The 20,032-nt window shown below is 33.3% G+C and overlaps 1 protein-coding gene and 1 long non-coding RNA gene across 6 annotated transcripts in view; both read right to left on the bottom strand.

The window, feature by feature from the left end:
- LOC664188 (irregular chiasm C-roughest protein) overlaps positions 1-20,032 on the bottom strand; it is a 268,755-nt gene that overhangs the window by 109,610 nt on the left and 139,113 nt on the right. For all 4 annotated transcript variants that reach the window (XM_064359342.1, XM_008192781.3, XM_008192779.3 and 1 more), the window contains exon 3: positions 14,256-14,311. The gene's annotated coding sequence lies outside the window, so the exon portion shown is untranslated. The remainder of the gene's footprint in view (positions 1-14,255; positions 14,312-20,032) is intronic.
- LOC135265826 (uncharacterized) lies at positions 2,897-3,597 on the bottom strand. 2 transcript variants are annotated; one of them, XR_010333644.1, is made up of 3 exons: positions 3,425-3,597; positions 3,190-3,370; positions 2,897-3,121 (listed from the first exon to the last, which is right to left on the bottom strand). It is a non-coding gene; the product is annotated as an uncharacterized LOC135265826 (long non-coding RNA). The 2 variants fall into 2 exon arrangements; XR_010333645.1 differs by having other exon boundaries at positions 3,190-3,347; positions 3,425-3,594.

The raw sequence follows: 20,032 nt of genomic DNA, 5'->3' as shown, positions 1-20,032 counted from the left end.
ATTAAATGGACAATTATTGTAATTCTGTAATTACTGCGGTGTGCGATCACACTGTGACCGTAAATAATTCGGATATTACTGGGGAATGTGCCACGGATTTAAATAATATGTGGGACAGTGCTGGAGGATGTTTCTATTCAGTTGTGGTAATTGGATGTGGCGAAAGGCAAAAACTATTATCTTCTCTCAAGCCCTCGAAAATTACGGCGCAATCTGATCCAGGTGTCATTAGCAGTGTGACGTCAGGTAGTTTCGCTTTTCTTTGGTTTTTGATTAGTCCGCACTTTTGCTCACAATTTTATCAACAAAGTATAACAACGAAACCGCGAAATTTACGGCGTGTACAGTAGCTTTTATGGCGGCTTTTTAATAGACATTGTAAAAGTTATTGCCTTATTTTCAAAGAGTACTACATTAGTTTAAGAATGTGTAAATTTATGATCATATGCTATCAAAGTCAGGGCATTGTAAAGGCATAACGGATACAAAGAACGGCGTTTTGCACAAACCGTTTAAACTCTTTCACGAGATGATCGTAATTCTCTTTATACAAGTGGGTACACTTTACACCAGATGATCGATATTTTCGGCTACTGTTCGCTTTAATCGCAAAGCTGCAAAAACAATGGTTTTAACCAAAAGACTCAGTGAACAATTTGGAAAATTAAGAAAAATTATTAGTGCTGCATCTGAATCCAATAAATTTATTTACTTTGCAACTTTTTTTTTGACGTGTATTTTTTAAGATCTATTGATGACAACAATTTATTTTTTTTTGCTTTGGTTTCACAAATTGTTCATTGCACTTTTGTGCAACTCCTTTTAGTAAATCTTTACGAGTTGTATTGGCAATGCTGACCTGGGTGTCATCAGTCATCACTGTAATCTGTCAACAGCGTCATAACGTTTATTGATAAAGCCCGAATAATTAACAAAATTAAGAGGAAATTGTTTGAACATATTTCGATAAGTTAAACTAAACACAAACGAATAACAAAAATAGAAAGTAGAAAAAATAGTATATTACACTCATTTTGTAAGAGTTAATTGTAGCACTCTTTCGTCGTGCTCCAAAACCATTCGTGCCACAATCGAACGTCTTATAAAACTCGTATAATAAAAATTTGTAAAAAAGAAAAAAGTTGAATTTTTTTTTGATAATAAACAAACTGTGAATGGCTCTACGATATTCTTTTCATAAAAAAAACATTAAAAAAAAACATTACACAAAAAATAGAATTACTCCAATAAATTTCAAACAATCAAAGAAGAATGATTTGGTTTGCTATTCTTATTTTTGAACAAGATAAACATCTAACATTTTGGATTTTCTTCGTCCCAATTGTTTCCTGAAATATCCTTTACCTCAGCATTAGACAATTAATAAAGCTTGCTTCACAAAATTTGCCAATTTCCTGTACAAAATTTTAATCAAACAGTAGTCTGATCTTTGGAGTTTATTCATAAATCAAAAATATACTTTAAATAAAAAAAGAGATATTAGTATCAATCTTACAAATTACAAAAAAGAGTTTATTTTGCCATTTGTGCACACAACAGTTCGACATAAAATATAATATGCAATTCTTGAAAAACATCTTGCAAAATATTTATGAAAAATGCAGATGCAAAGGAAAAAAAATCTTTAGTTTTTATGAAGTGAAATTTTCACTTTTCAATTATAGTTCGTGAACAAGTGATGTAATGACGCTTGATTAACTGTAAAACCCATTTAGTGCAACTTAACGTAAGTCACGTAAGGGAAATAATGCGTACCTCTTGGAAAGAAAATTTACACATGCGTAACAGCCCTATATAGGGTGAATTTCATTGATCCACGTGAGGTTGAGAATATATTAAGTTGGATTTAGGACGGTTTTTCTGTTGTATAATTCTGCTGCTGAACATATCCCACGACTCCAGCGCTACTAAATGGTATAAAATAAAAACAGGCTTGCGAATCTTCTAATGGATGGTTGACTTTCAATATTAATGAAACATGTATGTGCACATACGTAATAAAAAAGTGGTTAGCTTTCGAGGATTTTCATAAAATACTTTCAGGGTTAGCTGGCAGAAACCCATGCATAATCCACTTACATTTGGTTTAATACCAAGAGTGCTTTTCTCATTTTTTTTAAATAAAACAACGTGGAAACTGTGTGCCTACATCAATAAATAATTGTTTTAACAACCGGAAATATTGATATAATAAGGACCGGTGTTCCAGTTACCAAAACTAGATCTATTATTCGAATGGGGAAAAGATTAGAAAGGAAATTGAGGAAACTGTTAAGAATAATCTTGGCTAATCGTCATTAATTTTGGCCAGTCAAGATTAGAGTGTAAACAGCCGATTAAAACGAACATTCTCGTGCACACAGTGGTCTAGAATGAATATTTAATAAAACCAAGTCCGGTGAAATTTATTGGGGTATTAGGATGTGGAGTCTCATTACGGAATAATAATAAAGAATTTATGTTGAGTCCAATTGCCTGCCGACGATCTTGATCATTAGGCAGTTATAAATAAAACTTCAAAATTATTACAATAATGACACTTGATTATGAATAGGGAAAAGGAGGAGAGGCTTTATCACAGACTAGAAGGCAATTGAAAGTATTATTGTGGTCAAGTTGCTTCCGTTCTTTATTTCGAAAAAATTTGGTATTATTTAGTATATTGACGAGACACGTGACTGAGGTTAATTGCTTAGAGCAGTTCTGAGCTCCGATGAAGTGAGTACATACAAGTCATTTAAATAAACAGTCGTTATAACTGTTCTCCAAGTGTTAATTAAACACCACCCGACAAAATTCTTATGATAATAGCGCGCGACTATATCTGTTTAAATAAAAACGATTTTTTCCAAGCGCAAAAACAATCACCGTCCAGTGCGTGTCAGGAACTACTTTATTGCAAATAATTGCCACAATGAATATTAATAACTCCTGCGCATATTAATGCCTTTGTTGGCATTGAACCGCTGCAACAATTCATTGCAAAAATGGTAACAAATGTCCCTGCGTGAGCATGTTTTATGAGGCCGCGTCGTTTCCTTTGAATTTTTTTTGAAATGTGGAAAATGCATCAAGCCCTCCATTTCCCACGACCCTAATACTGGAAACATATTAATAATAACACACAATTACTCGATCATCTCAAATGGGGCCTTCTTCCTGTCTTACCCATTTCTCATACTTGTCGTTAGCCCTTGGAATAAATAACAAGGTGGAAGCGCTCGAGATGCTTCACAAAACCTAGTAGTGATACATTCAATTTAGAAGACCTTTAGTTAATGCGTCTGCATACCTTGGAGTGCTGCTACCCATATGGCTGAAAGCGTCTGGAACATCGGGTTATTTTTATCTGGAAGTGTTTTTATCCAAGTTTTTGTTTTATAGCACCCTCGTCTCAGGTTACCTCTTTTTACTCAAGGTTTCGAACCAGCCGAGCGGCCAAAATCGGCTAATACACTAATTTAAGGTATGGTTTAAAGTCAGGTAGAAAGATCGTATCAGACGCATTTGTTAATTTCAACTTTTGATCTTATCACGAGTTGTCTATTAATGTCTTATAATATCAGGCTGAATGACACGGTTTGATTTATTACGATATAAACAAGCGGTATCGTAGAAACTCCCCGATAAGAAAACACGAAATTATGCAATTGGAATTAATTAGTTCAAACTTGGCAAGCAGACGACCGTTTGTAACACCTTGATTCCTGCAGCAAAAAGCTCAAATCTGGAAATGTCAATTATTCCACTAAGGTACAAATGTGCGTGACTGGAGATATTTATTACCATTACGTCTCTTTACAAAAACTCAACTCACAAAGGAAATGTGTTTTGTAAGACAATTATATTTTATATTGCTTTATAAATGCAGTGACCCGAAAAAGTACCATGTAGAACATACTTATCTTGTTATTAAACGACTTCTTAGTATGTTCTTAAGTGTATCTTAAAGCACTAATGTTGAAATCTTATAGCTGCTTCCATTTACGATAAAAATGAATTGAATAAGAGGGTGTTTTCTGCGCAAAAACGTAGTTTTTTTACTTTGGTTTCACAAATTGTTACAAACAACAAAAATAGAAAATAGAAAGTAAGAAATATAGTATATTACACTCGTAGACTTAATTGACTTAATTGTGTCACTCATTCTATTGGAGCACTCCTTCGTCGTGCTCCAAAACCATTCGTGCAACGATAGAACGTCTTGTATAATAATATACTGTTGCTCAAAAATGGGGAAGATTTTTTAATTATTATTAATCGCCACTTTACACATCCAATTTTTGTATTTTTGACGCTAAAACTGCTCGTTTTAGTTTAATAATTTTTCATGTATTTATGTGCGTAATCTGGAATTATTAAAATGGGCCAATTTTTAATTGAGATAAATACTGTATTTTTGATAGTTTGTGATAGTGTGTAAAGGCAGACATAAAAATAAATTACTGCTGAGATTAATAAACAAAACAGAATTATGGGATTATTTAAAAATGCTCTTCAAAGCACGCATTAATGCCTTTTATGTGTAACTAAGAGGATTAAAGTTTTAAATATCTGAAAAGTTATAAGTAAATGCGCTGTTAAAACCTCGTCAGTCAGTGTTGTAAATTGGACATGAACATTGTTAATTTTATCTGACGATATGCAGAGTTGAATACGTTTGATTTTTTCTTCTGTAAAAACAGAAGTAATTTAATGTTCCTGAGTAGTGAAAGCGGCCAAAACCTTACAAATAGGTTGCACCTGCTGCTGAAGAATCCGGCCGTTCCAAAATCAGGTTTCCATTTTGCAATATTCAATCGACTTTCTAAAATGATGATTTAGAGTAAACCTGGCAAGTGCTGAAACATTGCCCTGAACGAGGTGATGAGTTGGTGGTGGCTGTAGTCAAAGAGATGACTCTGCCCAAATCGGTGTCAGCTTGCTCTATAATCTTAATTATTTTCCCACCTTCTGCTGAATTACCCTTGAACGGCATCGCATTACATGATGAAAGGATATCTAGCCGAGAATATGCAATAATGTCGAGAAGGCAAATTTTATTAAATGGCAGTGCACTTAATCGACCTGATAAAAGTCGAGGTGATAATTAAAAGTAAATTGCGTTCGTATGTGTGCGGATTAGTGCTCGTGTTCTACTATCTAAGTTAATTAAAAACGTAACACGGCTGGGTGACTTTTATGAGGTGTTAGTACATTGTGAGATGGACTTATCGGAAGAGATCTGAATTTGTTATTTATGTTTGGTAAATTGTTTGATTAATTACGGCGTTACTTGCAAGTAATTTGTTTAAAATTATTGTACCGATACTGTCGGAGCCTTGCTGCCGGCTGGAGTATGCATTAATTAAGTTCACTGTAAACAAAACACTGGGTATTCGTAAACAAAAATTATTCTATAATTAAGAGAGTTGTAATTTTATGGCAGGAGTTGGAAAAGACTGCGGAGCGTGAAATTTAATAAAAAACTAATTAATCAAACATTTAGCACATTTTTTGTTTCGCTGGAAACAGAAAATGTAGTACACATTTCTGTAACAATGACTACAATAATTGTTGGTCTATTTTGTAAATATCTGATGCAAAATAATGTAAAATTTATCGGATTTACTGTTAATATAGCCTTCCACGCAAAAAAAAAAATGTGTAATACAAAGAAAAATATAAATACAACAAGACAATTTCGTATTAAATGAGTCTAAACAGCGCCAGCCGTAAAAACAAAATATGATACATCTGTGGCACAATTTGACGTCTAATTAATGATCATTAAACATACATATCCCGGCATTTTTCCCATTCCAATCTTTTTACTCCAAAGCATGTTGATAAAAATGCAGCACCTGACTTGTACTTCTGTCGACAGTGTAAGAACTGGTTACTTTTCCTTACCATTCTTGAAAAAATACAGCACCGCCGTGTAATAAAACGAACTTATTAGAAGCCTTTCTGATAAAATTACGCTGAAAAGTATAATCTCTGTCTGATATAAAACCAACTTCAAGGCAAATCACGTTAAATATATACCGACTGACAGTATTCATTTCATAATATGCGCGTATTGTACGGCTTGTTTAATGGACACTTTGACATATTTATGCAAAGTGTTTATCACCTTACACATCTAAACTGTTTACTGAAGTGTTCAACATCGGTGGAAGGTGTGTACGGACGACTGTTCGATTAATTCTGAAACCGTATCTACGGCATAAAGAACCGTTTTTAGTGCACGGTTGCAAATTTTGATAATTGTTTGAGAGCCAATGCGAGATTTTAGCCGTTCTATTTTATTGAGTAGATAGTGGATAACCAAGGGATCAAAGCCATTCATCCATTCTCTCACCGTTTCTACCATATTTATTACCAGAAAGTGTCAATTTAAATTCGTGGTATTATCATAACAAAAACATTTTATAGCAGGAGCCACCAATAATTTTACCGATTAAATCCTGAGCTTTTATTGCATGCGATGTAATTACAGCTGACAAAAAAATATATAGGAACGCAAATCAACGGAGATTCATATTTATGTTAGTTACAATATGTGTATTAAAAACAAATAACACACTTAGCAAATATTACTACCATATTGTTTAAATAACATTCACTGTGTAACGTTTTATTAAATGGTTCAGTTTTAAATTAAGCCATTTATGGACTAGTTTTCCAAACTTGGATTCGCGCCTTCAGACTTGTCGCAGAAATTTATGGTCGACGCGACGTTTCTTTTTACTTCAGTGCTTCCTCAAGGAAACCTAAAAGTGGCCTGTTTAATTGGTCGTAACCTAATAAAACGTTTTTTACAGTGACACATAATCTCATAAACGTTGAATCATAAAAAACACCATTCTTATAAAAGGTAAGAATTTATTCAAGATATGTTTATAAAATAGAGTGAGCACCCGCAGCTTTATTCGAATTGTAAAGAGGCATTTATGGATTTTGTATTTTCCACGTTATGTAGTTTAATATAGTGTTATGTTGTAAAGCAAGTGTTGTAGATGTAATGGATGGTAGTGTATAATTTTTCAATAAAATCTTGATTAAAATTGTAAATACATAAGTATATAATATTTCTTTCACGGTTTTTAAAAAATAAATTGCTACGTTATTTGAATAAAGAACGTTGCAGACTTTTAACAAAGTCAAATGAAAACGTAATGTAAAAAATATCAACTAGACTAATAATTATATCTTTTGTTAGTAGTTTACCATAGGCGATAGCCGGCAATCATTTTTCACTTCTTCATTTCTTTCTACCATTCTTGACATGTTAATTCTACGTGCATTTAGATTAGAGTGTGTGTTTAATTTTACTCTCCAGAGACACAAAACATTAGCTAACAGCCAAGGTTCCAAACCAGAACTATTTTTTTATTACCTCGTCTTTGGAATAGTATTTTCAAATTTTTTAAATCAGAACACATTTTCCTAATAAAATCATTACTAACATAGTAAAAAAGTAATTAGCTGATTGAGTCTTAGTTAGAATAGGCTGTAATTACGTATTAATTTATTTAATGTTTTATGTTAATTTCAATTTCTTTCTGAATTTAATTAAATTCAAATTAAATGCGTATTTTCAGGAAGCCAACTTGAAAAAGACAAAATAGGTACATTTGTTCTGTTTGTCTTGAAATCGGGACAAACCAGAACAAGGACCTAATACAGGACAAGCCAATAAAAACTTAAACAAGTCCTGACTAAATCAGGCCAGTTGGTCACCTTACCATACCATAAATTTATTATTATTGTCAAATTGGATAAAAACGTTCCGTAAAGCTTACTTGGCCATATTTGTACAGCTGGGGAAAGTAAAAAAATAACCTTTTGTTAAAATATTCTATAATAAATGTAATAATATTGATCCTTGTGACTGGAAATTAATTCCATTTTAATCAAACAAGTCATAAATCATTCGCAATACTGGAATGAGTTATATGCAGTATTATTTACACAACAAAGACACTAACTGATGAAAGGTAAATTGAAAATTTTATCCTTGTGTTAGATAAGCAAACAGGAAAGTGCTCCAACACATGTAGGCGGACTAAAATACAAAGAATTCCATTTCCATATCAGCTCCCGAAATAAAAAATGTGCCGAGCGTTTCTCAACACAATACATCATATGGCAAATTTTTACGCCTACATCTTATGATTAATTAATCCGGAATGTACTTGCTTGGAGCAATTGTCCTTCCGGTGAAGGCTACATTCATGAACTGCATTATTGCGCCCAAGTCTCCGATGTCATAAGGCCGTCCTATAATTTAGTTAATGTTCTTAACCCCGTATGCACGCGATATATGCGAAGGAATTTAATTTAAAAAGAGCCGAAGCTAATTCCGCTTTCATGGCTGTGATGATTTAATATTAGCCGGCTACATTGTTGTGGTATCAGCCATTTTCCGTATCCGTTATTTTAACACCCCTGCTATAATATTTCATAAAATATGAGCGATAGTGAGAGGAATAAAAATCAGGAAACAAGGAATCAGATTCATAAATTGCTACACTAATATAATAGCTGCGTCAGGGTAGGGCGAGCACGTCCGGTCTACCCCCATCTGCTGCTGCATCTTTTAATTGTTTCATAATTCGTTTTTATGCGGCCCTCAGGGGCTGGAACATGTTTCAAGTCAGGAAAGGTAGCGGTAAATTAATATTAATAAAAATACAGGCCCGACCCGCTTGGATATACGAAAAACTGCAATTTATTTCCAACTCCACTGACACGGGTGGAGTTTGCTACATAACACGTCAAAATAAACACTACGACAGTGAACCCAGATCTGGTGTGAAAGGGCGTCTATGCAAGGATGCGTTCCTCACTTGATCCACAATGCAGACTCGTAAATCTGAGTCATACACCCTCGAGGGTGAATATTTATCAGTTATCTTTTAGGATATTCGAAGCCAGACCGTGTATCTTATGAGCTGCTATCATTTACACTCAATTTTTAAGATCATCCAGGCTGATCTCTGCTTATCTCGGCAGCATTGTCGTACCAGGAGGTCTTACTTAAGCACAATCCTTGGTATTTATTAGGCAGGCACGAAACGGTGCCCCAAATCAGTTTGACTACTTAAAGCTGCATTCGTTGGATGATTTATTACCACGATACTTTGGGCATCCTTTGTAATCTTTATTGACTTATTACTGTTAAATTATGCTGTGTTTTGGGCCCAATGATCCATCATAATCAAATTAATGAGTTGTGCGATCGGTGTGTGATTCTTTTTTTTAATAAATGTGCTACTCGCTTGAGTTTCGTTAGAGATTACCTAAAATTACATGACTCCGGGCTAAGACAGAACTACAATTAATTACATGGACATGTTTGTGCAGAGTTCGTGCTACATTTTTTGCCTAATTGCTGATGGGTAAGTTTTGATGAGTAAATTTAGAGTTCCGCTCCGATTAGCCTAGTTGGACCATATCTTTGAATTTATCATAATGAAGAGCTACAGAGCACTGAAATTTTAATTAATGTAAGCTGCGTTTGCACAACCAGTTTGCCGAAAAAAACATAATAATGAAGACTGACTCGAGTAAAAATTTAAATGTTTGATATTTTTTCGCCCTAGTTTTTATCGACAAAATCAAGCTTTAACGACATGATCGGGTTAATTAATTGGCCCCAATTAGAGGTTCGTATTGGCTTGAATTTCCGTTTGATTTAGAATGTTTTGAAATTACCAAAAATCACATAGTGGACGGGCCAGTTAATTCGATATCTCGAATAGATCTAGATCTTCCGAGCTGATGCGTATGAGCATGGTCTTTAGATTTCATTTGAGGTATGTTACCGAGTTACCACATCGGCACCCAAAATTAGAAGAATGCTTCCATTTAATTATCTGTTTAAAATTTTTGTTCCGATTCGATGGGGAGCAGAGATAAGACATTGTTCAAGGTGAGTTATTATTATAATTTAATTTCAGTACAGCCCTCGACGATAACAATCACCAATTACCATCATCCGTATGATGGATAAAACGAACATTTGCATCCGGATAAGTCCGAGACGGAGGAGTCAAATCCGTTTTTTGCTTGTTTAATGACGTCTTCGTCGATACATTTGATTGCAATGTCGCTTGCGCTATAATGATAATAATTTTAATTGTAGAACGTTGAAAATGATAACTTGTTAAAAATAATCACGATCAGGTTAGGTCGGTATTACGTGGTTTCAAGACTGACCAGTTTGAAACCGCATCCGCAACTTCTTAGCAGTGTGGAGGCTTCTGGAGACGGAGATGGAACACGGTTCAATTTGTTTGGTTGAAAAAAGATGAAGGTTTAAATATCAGTGTCACCGGTTGTTGTCCTCTTTCGTTCACTGCAGTTGAATAAATTACCTGCTGTATTAGCAGAACGCATTTATGTGTGACGTCTTGTTTGAACTGGCTTTGCACCGACTTGGGCATAACTAATTCAGTCAGATTCAAAATACTGTAAAGAAGCTCACAGTTATGAAAAATTGTCATTAATTAACTATTTATTTGAATTATTAAATTAATACTCATAAGTGAGCGAAAGTAAAGTAAGCAATATTCAGACACATATTTGGCAAATGTTATTTTAAGTTTCCATTGTAGTTTTAAAATCAAATAAAAATATGAACAAAAATATACGATTTTATCAGACTTAAAGCGGCAAAGTCGGAAATATAAAAAATGTTAACGCGATCAAAGAAACTGGATTTAAAGGAAAGCAGAACCAAAATATACAACAAATTGGCGAAATGTCGAAGAAATAAAGAATTTATCCAATCTTTTATAATCCTTAAAAGCTCTTTAATATACAGCCTGTTCCGTATAAACCCCACATTAGAAGTATTAAAAGTTCTAATAAAGATATTTATTTGAAAGTTGGTACCCAGCAATAATCTGTTGAGTTCTGCTTATTGAAAATATTTTCAAGGTGGCGGCACTTCCGGTTATACCGGAAGTCGCTAGCAACTTTCTTATTTTAAGTAAAAAGCTATGTTTTTCACCGTGTTTTTGGATTAGTTGAGTTACTTTAAGGGACTTCTTATCAGCTTTCCCTATACCTAACTTTAACCGTTTTCGAAATATTTAAACTTTTTTGAAAATTTTTGAATTCGCACCTGTCATTTAAAAAATCGGTAATTCTCTTAGTTTTAAAAATTTCGAAATCATATTTTGAAAATTAGAAAAGAAAGCCCATATCTGTTCTTCAGTATGCTCAAAATTAAAAAAAAACACAAAAATTTTAGGGTTAAGTTTGGACAACTTTAAGTACCCGTAACTTAATTTTTTCAAATGGGATGTCCCAATTTTTATTTTGCTAGATGGAGGAGAATTTTTTTTCTGCATGGATCTGTATTAGCATTCCCTATATCTATCTGTAATAGTTTTCAAGTTATGTTGGTTTTTTGACATTGTAGAAAATTTCTTACTAACCACAGCTATTTTAACATAGTTTACTAAGGAAATATTTCTGATTAAACAAACGACAAATTCTGTTCAAAATTGTGTTATCCGTCCCGTGAATACAAAATAAATTCATTGGTTGTTGGTTTAAAAAACTTAAATTTCTCACATTTTTTCTCTTGTTTCTGTGGCAAACAATGAGAAAAAGCTAATGAATTTCTCAATCCCAACAAAAAGTTTTTGTATTTTGAAAACTATTAAACATGAGTATAGGGAATGCTAATACAAACTGTTGCAGAATTAAGTTCTCTACGATTTAATAAAATAAAATTTGTGGCATTTTATTAAAAAAAATTGAGTTATCGGTGCTTAAAGTTCTAAAAACTTAGCTTTCAAACATTTCGAACAATCTAAGCTTTCTCTTTCAAATGAGTAAAAATAATTTCCAAATTTTAAAAAATGGCAGAGTTATCGATTTTTGAACTGGGAGGTGCGATAATAACTTAAAAAATAATTTAAAAAACCTAAATATTTCGTAAACGGCTAAATTTAGGTATAGGAAAAGCTTATAAAAACTACTATAAAATAACTATAGTAAACCAAAAACACATTAAAAAAGTTGATAGCGATTTCCGGTATAACCGGAAGTGACACCATCTTGAAAATATTTTCAGTGAGCAGGACCTAAGAGATTATAGTTGTATACAAATTTTCAGATCCTTATTAGAACTACCAATACCTCTAATGTGGTGTTGAGACGGAACAGCCTGTATTTGGTAAATAATAAAAATGTGCTGTACTTGTTTGTGCTAGTCCTTGCAGAGGGTTTATAGTTGAAAATATGAGACACCAGCGTAATACATTGGTAATAACTACTTCAATTGCATCTGTTGTAGCATTTTTGCATAAAATTGTTTGCTATTTACGTGCACGTAATAAAATAAATATTAAATTCAATAAGTGCAAAAAAAACTGGGAAAATATGCGTTGGCGGCGTCGTTCAAACAATTTGATTCAATTTGTCTACGTTCGGGCAAATTACAGCTCAACTAGGTTCACACATTTTTTCAAATCTATCGCTGGCATTTAAATTAGATCTCATATCAAAGCAATGAAAAATCCACCGTCCGGCGACTGTAGTCTAGTGATTTATACAGATTCGAGTTACGTTAAAGCTATAATTTAACAAAGGCAGGTAATTGTTGGGACAAAATGTAATTAATCAAATATCGATGTTGATAGATTTTGATAGTTCGGCACCGAAGGGCATTGACGTTATGCGTATCCGGCGGACGACAGTTTTATAAACCATAATTAAAATGTTTTGTTGGTCGCTTTGTGATGGTAGCAAGAAACTATTGTTTCGAGGCCTCAAACGAATGTCTGTGCGGCATATTTCATTTAATTATAGGTTTATAGGGGCATCAAAGCGCACAAATACTTAATAAACGTCCGTACGGCTCATGTCTTTTATTCAATGACTTTTCTTGTTGTACGTTTAACTTTTGCTACTGGCAATTGGTAAACTGCTTTAATTACGTAGGGCGACTGGCAGGTGTCTTATTACATGAAGAGTTATCTATGAACGGATTATGCTATTAATTTACATTTCCCGATTCCACCCACATTTCCATCAAACATCTGGATATTTCGAAATAATTTCAAACGGGCATTGCAGCTGAATTTTCATTAGTAAATTCTGATTAAATACCTAGTTGAAAATTATCGGAATTCCTTCATACATATTGGTCAAAATTCATTAATCGAGCTATTCAGCCCCAAAGAATAAGCGGAGGAAATGTTTGCATCATTACGAACACAAACATTTGATACAATATTTAACACCTCGGAACAGTAATTTGTGAAAAATATTAAATTATAGTGCACAGTCCACACAACATGTAATTTTTGTGTAACTTTTCAAATTTATGGTGCTGGATGTTGTATTATGGCAAATTTAGCGGCGGGTTTACAGCAATTTATGTGCTTGCAGAACATTCTCTCATTTTTAGTAAAATGTTGGAGAAACAAAGTAAGCAACAGACGAAATAATGCCATGGTAAAAATGCATTTGCACGAAAATAACCAGTCTGATTTTTCTTCTGAGAATTCAAAATACTACAAATGATAGATTTTCAAGCTGTTGATGCAATTGTAACTTTAGAAAAATATTCTTTCCTCTTTTAATTCTGAAAAAAAGTGAAAAAAAATTTGAAAAATGCAAGTGAGGCTACAGTTGGTTTTTCTCTTAGAAAATACTTATAGGGTAAAATAATAATAAAATTAATAAAACGAGTGTTAGCACTTTTGTAAAGGTTTACACAATCAATTAAATGTCAAAACTTTACGTATGCACTCCTTAAGAAGACTTGCAACTTCGTTCTAATAAGAAACTAAAACACATTTCAATAAGCTTACAGCTCTTCGAAATTCTAAACAACTACAAGTTTTAATGATGATCATTAGCTTCAAGATTATGTTCGTACATATCTTTTGAAATTGAGAGAATATTAAAGTAAAGTCGTTCATGATGAGTTAAAACTTCAGTGAAACAGGGTTGAATAAAAGTACATATTAAATTTTTTTCACCGTCTTTTGAATATTGAAAAATATCAGTAATATGTAGTTGTGACTAACAGTTGTTAAACAAAGGTCGTTGTTTCTTGTTTAGTGCTACATTACACATTATGCAAACAATGAATGTTATTGCAGGTCGGATAAAGTCAAGACTATTTAAATTATTGCATAGTAATTGGTATTTTCCGTATTATTGCCATAGTTTTGCAATAAACATACTAGGCACTAAAGTTAAATTGCACAATTACCACTTACGTGTTTCTGGTGGAACACTGTCACTTTTGGAAAGGATGCTTAGAGCAGACGATCATCTGTAAAAGAAAAAAATCTGTTAACTAACTTTTTGACTATTTCAAGAAGTTTTCAGCAAACAGAAGCAATAAAGTCGCGCTTAAAGGTGAATACTTAGCAAAGATTTATAACAGCAATTGCACGGCAAAAACAATTGATTCCTGGCACTTGGCACACCTTAGTCATAACAATAATTGTGTGCAAGTCCAGTGCCTCAACACCACATTGTATCACATGCCTTCAGTAATGGCCATAGAACCGATCACCCAGTTTAATAGGTGTTATCAATCTTTTAAAGCTATAGCAGCATAATTTCTCCAGCATTATCCACGATCAGTTAATTATAAAAATGTCGTGTCATTAATTAAAACGTGCTTTAATTAATTGGAACTTTATAATATGAATTAGTTCACTTGGTGTTTGTAAAGTAACAGTTAAGTGATTTTTTCGGCTATCGAGCAAAATTTGCCGATCGGTGCCTGAAATTACCACTACGTCTAATTATTCCGCAAAGAACATAACGAACGGCGAGTAAAAAAATAAGGCCAGCGAAAAAGTCACAATTAAATGCAGGATATGACCAAAGCAGCAGTCGTTCAACTGAGGAGTAAAAACGTTTAATTGATGGCGTCCATTGGTATTCTCTTTTCCTGTTTTGACCGACTGTGTGTCAATTATATACTGCATTACTTAAGTGGTCATCCACTTACAAGTTACATTTTTATCTCGACCATTATTACGGTCTTTATACAATTAAATTTCCACTACTTGAAAACCTCCTCGGTTTCATCGCTGACGTGAAGAGGTTTCCTGCTGGAAAACCAGCTAAAAAGTGGACCGGTTCCGCTGCAGGCTCCCTAAAACTGCCCACCATCGACTAGTGCGGAATCAAGCTTGATTGTGGATAATTAAATTATTCTTTATCAGCACGCTCCTCGATGAAAGCTCAAATTAGGTGTGCAGGTAATATTCATAAAAGTGTACGAGTTTTTAACAAGGCTTGTTAAGAGAAAAACAGCAAGTCGAGAAAACGTAAAAATTCCTCCCACATTCGATTCGATCATTGAAATTTTATGAATTAATTAAAAGCGTTTGGTGTTATTAATTTAAAGTTTCACATATTTTCAGCTACTATAAGACGTAGGCGATTCAATTTTTTAAAAAGTACATCCCTTGCCTCCTTAAATTATAAAAAACGTGTTAAATTATTCAAAAGTTAGTGGGTCTCCAATCTATAGTAGTAGGAGAAATCATTCTGCAATAAACTGTTAAGAGGTTGTTAAATTTTTATTCGTTAATGCAGTAAATAATAATCAATAAAGTAAGGCTGCAGCTGGGAATTATGGTTCATAAAATCAGTCGTTGTCTTACACAATCAATCATGGGGGTACGTTTATGAGATCAACTGGCTCTCGAGTTGACCCATTGTCTTATTAAATAAAAATTCTGGTAGATATCAATTAAACCTTCAATGAGTTGTTGGTGGTTCTCAGCAGAGTGATTGTCGTGTGTAATGATTTGTTTGCAGCGAGCGGAAGATAACATTTAGAAATTTAATAAAACCCGCTTAAACCGAGAACGTATCAATATCTATCGAATTTCACGTTCAGACGTAAATTCCGAATAACGTTCGGTAAGCATTTTGTGTTTTAATAATCTACTATGCAGGAATGATGGAATATTGAAGTGGTACGCCATCAGACAGACAATCAATACGTTTGCATGTTAGTAATAACAATAATTCAGCGGCTGGCTTTATTTAATCTGAACGTCTTATTTGAAGAGGCATTATTCATGATTTAAAATGTAAAACAGACGATGTGTCCGCCACTGATAATAGACTGTCGCATAATCGCATTGCAATCGATCGAACATTTCCGATTTTTTTAAAAACGTTTGGGGAAGATGTGTTCTAGACGGTGTTCCAAACAATGACCTTTGACATCAATCAATGCGAGCCAATAATTCATTATGGATCGTCATTTCGGTGAACTGAACGGACTTTCATTACGAATAAATGAAATTCATTATACTAAACTGATCGATGGATATTTTGAATGAATTATAATTAAAAGTAAATAGTGCGGAGGTTGATGTATTTACCCTTTTAGCGACTACTTTTTATGAAATTCCGATAACGTGGACTAGATCTAAATTAATAATTTGTCTTTAATATTATGAAAATTTAACGACCTTAAAGGCATAAATATTTTAAAATGCTTTTAACCTTTTCATCTTTCCTCACTAGCAAAAAAACACTTAATAAGTGCGCTTGAAGCCTCGACATTAAGCCACGGCTCTTTGTAATGACAAAATAAATAGATGTGGCTAAAAAATGGTATTGATCTTCATAGGTCACGGCAAAAAAACACTTAAAAAAATTAACGGTAATTTGCCATAAACCAGAGAATTTAAATTTTTAACAAAAACGCTAGTGGTTTAGTTTAATGCCCACAACTCAGGTTGCTTTATATTATAATTGCCTATTAATAACATAATAAAACTGTTAATTAGTGTCCATCCGTTTACTGCCTGAACTATTTTTATTGCTACTAATTTTGCTGTTACAATTGACTTTAACAGTTACTCTGGAAATTATTTCTGTTAATTATGTACACAGCGCTTTGGCTGTGCCAACAATAAAAAGTGAGAAAACAGTGGGCATTTCCATAATGTGTAACAGTGTTCTGTAATGTGGCGGTTCAAACAAACTGAGCTTAATCTCGTTCCCAACTTTATATTTCTTTGTGGTTTTAATTGCATCTGTAATCGTTCGTCGTCCAACAAACGTTTCTGGTTCAAGTCGATCTCGTTTGTATGAGATTCGATTTTATAAATGTAAGAAAGAGGAATAGCTTGCGATGGATGTGACAGTGTTCAGCGATTTCAGTTTCTTGGAAAACGAGAGGGAATATAATCTCGCTGGTGGGATTGAGAGCATTCACTTCAAGTGTTGACAGTCACAGATCGTGACGTCATTATAGGCGATCAATCTCCTGCTGATGCCTCTCTTCTGTCATTTGTAAAAACACTATACTTTGCGGCAACGCATAAGAAGTGATAACGCTCCCAAGACGATTTTTTTTCGGCGATGTCGATTAACCGCGGATTTCCTTGCCTGGCTGTCGAATTTACAGTCAGACGTTAAATCGAAGCTTCCACCCTTATTTTTTAACTTGACAAATTATAGATCGGCGAAAACGAATTTCGAATGCCTGATTTACCATCAACTTTAAGAGAGTGAGAAAATTCCACGGAACGGTTGTAGCTCACTTTTCCGATTTATTATACAAAAAGGTTTTATTCTAAAAGGATCATATCTGAAAAATCCGAAGGATGCCGCAGGGATCCTCCGCAAAGGGAGCAACTTCCGTTGTATATCGCAAACCCAAATTAGAAATATTACATTAAGAAAAATACGGTTTCTATTTTAATTTTCATTCGTTCCAACACAAATTTACTCGGCGTATCTACAAAAACGTTTGGACTAGTTACTAGTTATCTGACGTTCTTTTTAAAAAAATAATGTTGTTTTAATGGATAGCTGAATAAACACATTATACAATTTTAATAAAATTAAAAAGATATCAATTTGTAGCAGAAAAAGCAATAAGTAAATATTTACTGTTTACACGAAAATATCCATTATGGAAAACTGTGAATTTAAAAAGTGAACTAAGAGAATAGAGTTATATAATATGACTGTACCAAAATTCGCCGAACAACTTTACAAGTAGAGACCGACCGAATTTTAGGAAACTTTCCTAACATGCAATTTTTAAGAGCTTTTTTTAAAAACTCGAAATAAATTTGTTTTGTTACGATTTTTATTTTCTAAAATAAAACATTACACAGTTGTGTTTAACCTTCCTAATTCAAAATAAGATATTTTCTTAAATTTTTTATTAGTAAAATTCATTACATAAAATTTTTCAATTTCATAGTTATTTTATTTTACATCTAAAGATTTTTTGTTTCTCAAACTTCTAGAATTTCAGCCTTTTATTTCTTAATTTCTTTATAGTATTTCATATTATTCATTTCCTCAATTTTTCAGTTATTCGTGGTTTTACTATCTTATCTCAAAAATATTCTTACTTTTCTGTTTCATGGTTTGTTTATTAATTATCACTCTTTCAGTCACTTAAATCTACAGAATTTTAATCTTACTGTTTTGTACTCCAGTTTATTTTTTATGTTTTTCAGCTTTTCAGTCTTCTAGTGTATTGTTATTAGTGTTTCTCTTTTCGAGTTCCGCATTTTTTCAGTTTCTCAGATTTTCAGTCGCTTAGTTCTTCAGAATTTCAGTCTCAATATTTTTTAGTTTTTTGTGTTTTTAGTTTCTCATGTTTAAAGTTCCTTTGTCAGTGTTTGAACTTTATAATTTTTGAAAATATGCGTACTTTAATTCTATATTAAATTATTTTTTTATTTTAAACAGCTTTTTCAGCCTTGAGTTTGAAATAAAAAAATAATTTACGTAAAAGTGTTAAAAGAGCAGTTCGCCAATTGTTAATTTTAATTTCAAAATTAATTTATGTTAACTATAATAACTGTAATTATTAATTTTTCGAAACAGACAGGGTAGACTTTAATTAGTTGTATGGAAGTCCTACTTTTATAGGATTCTTTGTTTTTGTGTAACAAATTAAAAAAAACTGTGTTATCGTCAAAAAAAATTAAATTAATTTTTTCAAAAACTAAGCAGAAACGACCATTTAATTCGCATTTAAAGCGAAATCCCGTTCTGTGAGAAAAATCGGCTCTTAAACCAGTTCACTGGTGTCTCATTTGTCCCAGAAATGAGTAATTGACCAATAAAAATTTAGAAATCATCTCCTACTTGTTTGTTTAGTGCACAAAAAATTGCAAGTCGATTGAAGCTTTTGTCATTGGATATTATTGTCACTGTTTGATTATTTTGTAAATGTTGACTAAGCCATCTGGAATTTCACTGTTTTCGAAAAAAGTTTCAAGTTATTATTACACTTGGGTTCAAAAATCGTACAGAAATTGTGGATGGATTTGTTTTTTATAAAGATTACCAGATTTTTATATCTAATTTCTGTTTTTTACAACCTCTTTTGATACCTAAATAAGGTTTTGAACGTCCTAAAAGTCGGGTCTCCGTTAGATGCACTCAAACGACAATTGAAGATTCTATAGAAGAAATGTGAAAAACGGTGAGATCTCTAAACATTTGATGATTTAAATCTTTCAGAACAGCTGCGATGTTTTAAATCTGTTGGGTTAATGAAGAGTATAACAAGATAACGCCAACCTACGTGGGAGAATTACAGTTTTCTGGCTTTTTTGCCTGCAGAATCTACATAACTTGATGGCTATCGTAAGTTTGAAAGAGATCGAGTTAAGAATGAGTCGACCTCCTTTGGGCAAACATTTCCGCATAACGGCCAATAGCTCCTGCTCCTGGCGTCGAAGAAATGCCCTCACGGCCTTGCACCAATATTTTTCCAGGGCAAGTGAAGTGTGTGAATTGTTTATCTTTAATGTCGGTGTCGGTCGCGTTAAAACAGGCAGATATATTGGCGGATTACATTATAGAAATGGCCTGGAATAACTTGCTTGACATACCTGTGTTGGACATTGAACTCTTACAGTGGCCACCGGAATCGGTCACCTATTTGCGCTCTGCTCTACTGGTTTCATCACAATACACCTTGCCAGACGTGCTCTGTAAAGACGACACTTGACAGTGTCAAATCGCGTCAAGGCAGCAT

This window comes from Tribolium castaneum, chromosome 1 (genome assembly GCF_031307605.1).
Source record: "Tribolium castaneum strain GA2 chromosome 1, icTriCast1.1, whole genome shotgun sequence".
Taxonomy (NCBI): Eukaryota; Metazoa; Arthropoda; class Insecta; order Coleoptera; family Tenebrionidae; genus Tribolium; species Tribolium castaneum.
The sequence above is the reverse complement of the archived record's forward strand: the minus strand, read 5'-3'. Positions and strand labels throughout refer to the sequence as shown.